Here is an 8,091-nt window from a genome sequence, read left to right as displayed (position 1 = left end):
TAATGCAGATCTTTGTTAAGAAGAGGAAGTGACATCGACAGTTCTTAAAATGAGATGCAGCATTGATTGAAACTTTCACATCCTCTCCCTATGGTACCAACATCGATTTAGATTTTAATCAATATTACATAATTTGTTCTAACTGTGTACGACTAAGCAGGTATAATATGCTATGAGAAAATGGAGCGCCCTGATGTTGCAGTCAGTGACATATCCTAAATGTCACTATGTGAACAGAGCATGAATACGAGTAACAAAACTGCCAGGAAACACTTGATCCTTCACGAATTCAATTAAGTACAAGATCATGTTAAATGTAGTAAAAAGAAAACAGTGGGAAATGTCGCATCAGGTGCTTTGGATGTCCTGTGTAGTCAAGACAGTGGAATTAAGCAAAATGCAAAATAGAGTACCATGCCACTTATCTGGAAATATACAAAAAATATACAAGGTAACTTTAGAATTCCTGCTGGCATATCATAGAGTTTTGTGCTTCATGATATCACTATCTATCAGATGTGTTTGAATATCGATATAAAGAACAACAAAGAAGGAAATGAGAAATGAAGCTGTAACAGGAAGTAAATTAAACCTGAATCACCAGACTTCTCTCATGTGGTGCAATTTGCTGCAATTTTTCTCTAAGGAAGGATGGGATATAAGGGGTTTAAAAAGCTCTTCTTTTGGCACTGGGTGCTTTAGCTCCTCCTAACCCCGGGCGATGGAGACGCCAGAGTGATGCCTGGCCGTTCTCCTGGGCTCTGGGAGGAAAATCCTGTTTAACGTCTCCACAATAACGTTCCCTGGGGTTATTTATTCAGGAATGTTAATGTGCTTAGAATCTACTGGCCCCCATGGCCTCTGACACGGGCTCCTCTGGGCTCTCCTATCAAGCATTCGATCAGGCACAGCACAAGCTCTTTGGTGCCGCTGCCATCTGTTTAGACAACAAAGATTGATGCAGCAGGAATCTATTGATGACCCTGCAGTCAGACGGCACGGCCTATCTGCGTGTGCATTCACATTTGTTTTTCCTCAGTCTGACACTGTTGCACTATACACCTTGGAAGTTGGTGTTTCGAGCCTTTCAGTAGAAATTAATGGACTTTTTGGTATGAGTCTCACGCACTGTAAACACTTTATTTATGTGTCTTCTCAGCTCGGGGATCTTTGCTTTATGTCATGGTTTGAATAAACACAATTACAGGATGTAAATGGGCCCCTCTGCGTACATATGAGATCCATTACTTCTCCACACTCATTTAATCTCTCTGTAGGTTCCTAAATGGAAACAGATGCCACAGAGCAGCATGATCACCTAACTAAAAATTCACGAGCAGTGGGAGTTATTAACTAACTGATTCTCTTTTAATCTCAAACAGTTTTTACATAATTCTTAAATATGTCAGGCAGAGCTTTAAAGGAAGAGTTCAACGTTTTGGGAATTATGCTGAATTGCTTTCTTACTGCCAATAAGTTTAGGAAATTGATACCATTCTGTTATCTACAGTAAATATGAAGCTAAATTAGCAGCTGGCTAACTTAGCTTAGCATAAAGACTGGAAACAGGGGGAAACGGCTAGCCTAGCTCTGTCCAAAGGTAGCTTACAGGATGTGGACTGTGAGTATGAGGCTTTTTATTGGCGACCTATCGGAGACAGTAACATACTTCCTGTGTGTTACTGTGTTTCAAATCCCAGTTGCCTTGTGAAACTACTCTCACATAGCCAGACCGATCTCCACACTTTGTTTTAACACTATGTAAAATAGTATTAGGTTGTTGTCCACATAGTGTGACCTAGATTAGTTAGAAAAGTTATTCATAGAATTCGTCAGGTAAAGTAATATTTTAGTAGTTTCAGGGGAGGTACTGGTGCAGCAACAAGTATGGAACCAAATCACTCTGTAAAATAAAGCTTCAAACTGCTATAAAATACAACAAATCATCTTTATAATGTTCATGTTGTTTCCATATTACGACTTAAAACTCAAAAACATATCAAAGTTGGAGGAATGACTTCGAACTGGGGAAACAGGACATCTGAGGAGTTCATTGTGAAAGAGACATGGGTAAATCTGTGGATACATTTTTTAAGCGCCACGTCCCCTGTGAAATGACTCGTTTCACTAACAGGATATGGTCTGATAACATTTTGAAAGTGTAGAAGAGCTGCACGATTAAATCATTTTATCCCCGTTCAAGTAAACGGGCTAAACCCAAAGTCAGCCACTCCGCTGGCAGAAGTCTCTGGTGTGCCTGCTCTATGGGGTCCACGAAGTGGGGTAGTAAATGAGGCCCCACCTCTGACGCTGTATCCAGTTCTGTTCATACATCCATGCATCTGGGGCCTAGCTCCGCCCAAGAGGATTTTGATTGATTCAAAGAAATACAAACAGTAACGATTTTTCCCTCAGTGTGGAATTAAAGTTCATTTATGCTCCTGTTACATATCAAAACAGATCCATTTATCTCAACCCTTGTAAACTTCACTGCCCTCATACTTCTGTGTCCTTTATGCTGACATAGATACAGCCAATAGATGGCACTAGAGGGCAGAGTCAGAAGTTTCTGATGAAGGCAAATTTGGTGACATTGGCAGAGTAGTAGTAGTAACGTTCTTTTTAACGTAGCCAGCCTTGTCGACAACAGTGGTTAGCGGTGTTCTAGGGTCATTTCTCTGTGAACTACTTTACCATGCCCCCGTTTAGTCTGTATCCATAAGCTTTCAGAAAACGTGCACAAACACGGACAAAAACATCATTTGTGTCCATATACATATCTAATTTTGAGCATAAATGTGCACAGATCTTTCTCCAGCACTGGGACAGTACTAGATAGGCCTGGCTATGCAGGACCAGTCTAAAGGTAACAAAAATCCACAAACCAGCACCTCTGCAGCTGTAAAGTTTCTTATGTACTGTACATCTGACATGTGAAGACTTCCACACTTTAGAGCTTATTTTTCTTGGGAAACATCTACAAACCGTTGAGTGTTTTCTGACCTAATTGTGCTGCAAAGCCCAGCGCTCCCCTGCCTCCCTGATTGGCTTTGTTTGCATGTGAGGGTCTTTGCACAGACCATGTGAACCTGGAGGATTTCCTGGCCCAGTGGCCTCAGTTGTTATGCTGTTTTTCTGACCCTGAACTCAATGCATGCAAAAAACACACATGCCATGCCTCAGGCAGAATCACTGGGGAATCAGGCTGCACCAAGAGGATGGTGAGATATCTATTCCTCTGTTTCTATTAACATGTTCTCTGTGTGTAAGGATAAACTCACATGGGTGAATGTTTCTTCATTTCTCTGCATGTCACGTTTCAGGTGGTTTGGCAAAAGATTTAGGGCGACTCCCCTAATAAACCCCCACATCCTCTTTATGATAAATCACTCCTGATTGCACTGACAGATGCCATAAAATCCTATCTGCTCATAATGCTGGCCTTTCAGTGACATGCACACTTTGCCCATTTTTTAATGTTTGTGTAAGTTTATGATTTCCCTAAAACTGGAAGTGAGAGGCCCCGACTCGTAAAAAACATAACTCTTTCTGTGTGTAACGTTTTTATGCTCACCCTCTACCTCATGTAACGCCGACCTGCGGGTCACTGCAAACTGCCCTGAAAACACTTGCTTATACGTGGGTAATGTTTTACAGCCGCCCCTGGGGTCGCCGTAACCAGAGTTTTTATCCACTTGATTCCAACTTCCCACTCGCTTTTTCATTCCAAGGAAATGACAAGTATGTTGTGTCGAGTATGACATATTTGCTGTCAGTGTTATGCCTCTCTGATGAAATCATGGAATGTGTTTGCAGCATATTTGTCAGGAAACATGGAGAATTAATGGCCGAGACTCTCATATAAGATTACAGAAAACATATTCTTTATGATTGCTAAGTAGATGGGATGACCTCAGAGTGTTGATTCAGGCTCAGTTTTCAGGGTTGCTGTAGTTTCGACAGCCTCATCTGCGAAACTTGATCTGTACTCTTGAGTAAACAGAGCTGATGAATGAAATCCCAGAGGTGCAGGAATCAGACTTCATTGTTCAGCCTCTGAGAATGTCATCAAACACCTGAGTGCTTGGAAATATTGAATGTCTGCTGCCATCTGCAGGCCGTTTCAGGGACAACAAGCTGTTTGAATCATGTTGGATCATTCCCCAGAACACATCAATTATCAGATCACGTCAGGAGAAGCTGAACCTTATGACCAAAAGTCAGAGAGTGTGGCTGAGCAGATGTCCCCTCTGTTGCTGCAGCAGACAGCAACTGTGGAGGGAATATTAATGCTTCATATTATGTCCATTACAACTAAATGGAAATCAATTTAAAGCTTTTAAATCATGAACATAATCGACAGCTGTAACAGTGCAGTGACTAACAGTTTCATATCTACACAAACATTTATTATCATCTTAAAGGGACAGTTCACCCCAAATCAAAAATACATATTTTTCCTCTTACCTGTAGTGCTATTTATCAGTCTAGATTTTTTTTGGTGCGAGTTGCCGAGTGTTGGCGATATCGTCCGTCAGAGGTGTGGACTTGAGTCACAAATTTGACACACAGTCAATTCGGAAATTAACTGATTTCTGGCAAATGTTTTAAATAACATACTTTTAATCTTTGGCCTTGGGGAAAGGCATCAAGTGCTTTCAAGTCAAAAGTCCAAGTGAAGACATGAGTAACTGGTGTCGGAGTCCAAGTTGAGTTGAAAGTCTTTCTAGATTTACAGATGTTGTCAAATCGGGTCTAAAGGCCTAGACACACTAGAACACCTTCAGAGAACTAGTGGTAATAAAAGCCAACTGTTGCTTTGCCTCATGTTGCAGCAACTTCCAGCAAACTTGATTTAGCAATTAAATACAAATTTCAAGAAGCATCCATAATTTTTGTGAATATAATATATTATTACACTGTTTTTAAAAATGGTATTACATTTTGTGTAGAGCACATTATGACTTGTTTGGGACTTGAGGCTCAAAATTCAGGTTTTGGTACTTGACTTGGGACTTGACATGCAAAGATTTGCTTGTGACTTGCAAAACAACGACTTGGTCCTACCTTTGTCATCTGCCTTTGGTCAAATATAAAGTCACAAATATGAGCCTCTTGTCCATGAGTAGATTCATACTTCCTCCTGTGTAGTGATACAGTTGGCAGGTGTAGTTCGGTAGAAAGAAAATAGTTCCTACGTGAAACTGCTCACAACAAGGTCTGTGGATTATCTTGAGTAACCAGGTCATGATTTCTGCAAAGAGACATTGATGTTAAGTTTTCATAAATGTATTTTTTGGGACTTTAAGCACCACAAGCTGAGTGCCATCTAGTTCCATTATATTGGAGAGAAGGCAGACATCTCTACAGCTGATATCGCCAACACTCTGCAACTCACACCAAAACAATCTAGACTGATAAACAGAACTACAGGTAAGAGGAACAATAAGTATTTCTGATTCATAGGTGAACTGTCCCTTTAAACCAAATGTAAAATCTCTCCAAAGGCTCTCGGTGTGTGCCTTTGCTCTCTGCTTCATCTAAGAGTTCAGTGGGTGATACACAATAAATTTTCAACACAATGCTACCTTGTATTCATATTCATTTTTTCACCTGGGACGCTGTAACTACGGTGATATACAGGTCTCTGCGGAGCAGCTCCAGTAAAAGAGGATTCTGTTCCACTGTTGAGATTTAAGAGGAAAGGTGAGTGAACTTTATGAGGCTCTAAACTGTGGAGCGACCAACAGAGGGAGGCTAGTAAAATGTCATCTTTTAAATCACATGTGAGATCAAGATTCATTATTTAAAACACAATCCTACCCTACTTATAGTCTGAATGTTTGTTGTAATGTACTGCTGGCTCTTATTGGTCCTAACTTCTCTCCAGGTCTGTGTTGGATGCAGCAGTGTTTGTCTCCCTCTAACAGCGGCCAGTGGTAAAACACTCCTCAAAGTTCTCTCCCAATGTCCCACTGTTTTTCATTCATTCATTCAGCCCTTATTTTACTGTAACTCAGGCATTCACTGAGGCAGAGACCTAGCCGAGTAAAACAATATAAAATAAAAGTACTTAGACACAGATAAAAAACACAAGGAGAAACTTACATAAAAGTGGCAACAAAAAGTAAAAAGCAATAAAATAAAAACCACAATTAAAAATGTAAAAATAAATAAATAAATAAATAAATAAAATAAAAATATAAATAATAAAATAAATGAATAAAAATAGAAATTAAAAAAGAATAATAAAAAATAAATAAATAAAATAGAAAATAAAAATAGAAATAAAGATAAAACAATAATAACAAAAATAAATGAATAAAAGCATCAGTGATGAATAAAAACTGTTAAAATGTAGAACACATTAATACGGTTAAACAGGAACACCTAGAAGTAAAATATGACACAGTTAAAGATTAAATTTGCCCTATGGATAAAAATGTGGAAAGCTTTAAACTGTTGTGCACGTTGCAGGTGCACAATATGAAAAACTGGATTTTCCAAGCTGACACCTGGAGTGAAATCCAATCACAAGACTGAGTTTGGTAAGAGCCCACATTAAAAGACAGCATTGAACTGATATAAGAAGGTAACAGACCGATAAGAGCTTTATAAATAAACTGAACCCAGCATCTTTCACGTCTGACACAGAGAGAGGGCGACCCAACCTTAACATACAAATCACAGTGATAGGTCTTATAGCTCCAGTGATGAAAATAACTTTCTCCTCCTGAGGTCTCAGCTGAGTTTTCTATAAGCCGATGAAGCATCATAAACTTATTTACAGCCATGCATTCAAGTTGCTCTACTTTTTATTCAGGCTCCACTGTGCTGCACAGACGCCTTAAACAATGCATTTAATGCACAACAACTGGTCGTAACCTCAATCACGAGGAAGCAGGAAGCTCCCATTACCGTTGCCCTGGTTTTGAAAGGGGACAAGATGACAGATGAATAAAAATAAATCATCTATTTGAGAGGGTGGCAGATGTTAGCTTCCTCGCTGCTTATTTGGCCCCGTCTCTGTGTCTGAAAGTGGGTTGTGCAACTGCACAGACCTGTTTCTCTTATAGAGTAACTTTGGAAAGTTTCAAGGGCTTCCATGCAGCAAAGTACAAATTAAACATGTTTTAATGACACAAAATTACTTCTTCTTCTTCTATTTACAATTGCCTATAATTTCACGTGTTGTATGCTTTTAACCAGCACTGAATACACTTCATTTACTCATGTAGGCTAGCTATTCAGTAAATGTTAGCTTACTGAAATGGCTAATGTTAGCAGGTATTAACATTAGCAAAGCTACTTCCTTGGAACAAAATATCTCATATAAAAACTGAAAGATGGCATAAAATTACTCATAGGACTGTTTCTACATTCATATCACCATGCTGCTTGGTCACCTCAAAGTTTTGTTACAGGGAGCTTGTAATTTTCAGTCGACAGTTAACATTACCCCAGCTAGTTAGCAGGCTAACTCGCTAACCCTGCAGTAGCTTATAGGGTTTTTGTTCAGTGTTTCTAAGGATTTTGTTCAACTGTATTAACTTCAATTTGGAAAACTAGCTTTATAAAGTCTGAAAGAAGCACAGGAGCAGCACAGCGATGATGTCAGAAGGCTGTGATTGGTTGATCGCAATGTTGGTCCTGGAATGCATTTGGGATGTTGATCCAGGAGCATGTCCTTGGCAAAACACGCTGCATAAAACAGTCCGAGGGCTGTCTATTAGCCATTTGCAGTCTCGGCCCTGGCAGACTTTACGTGATGACAGTGAATACGTCATACTACATACAACTGAGCTAAAAACTCAAAGTACACGTCAAATAAAATTTCCCCAAACATGGTTTCTGTCATTTTAGGTAGTTCTTATCACACTGATGTATGTTCAAGTGTTCATTTTTTCCAATTACTTTGGTTTTAATTCGTTATTTGATGCTATAAACACAGTTTGACAACCTGGGCTTTTTTTTTGGTACTTCCATTGACCAGCAGTGCGTATTGCATATTAGCTCAATATTAACCAAGCACATCTAGATTTAACATTTAAATTTAGATTTAGATTTAACATTTAGATGTAACATTTGGAT

The sequence above is a fragment of the Epinephelus lanceolatus genome, chromosome 12 (genome assembly GCF_041903045.1).
Source record: "Epinephelus lanceolatus isolate andai-2023 chromosome 12, ASM4190304v1, whole genome shotgun sequence".
Lineage (NCBI taxonomy): Eukaryota > Metazoa > Chordata > Actinopteri > Perciformes > Serranidae > Epinephelus > Epinephelus lanceolatus.
Note: the sequence above shows the minus strand (reverse complement) of the source record.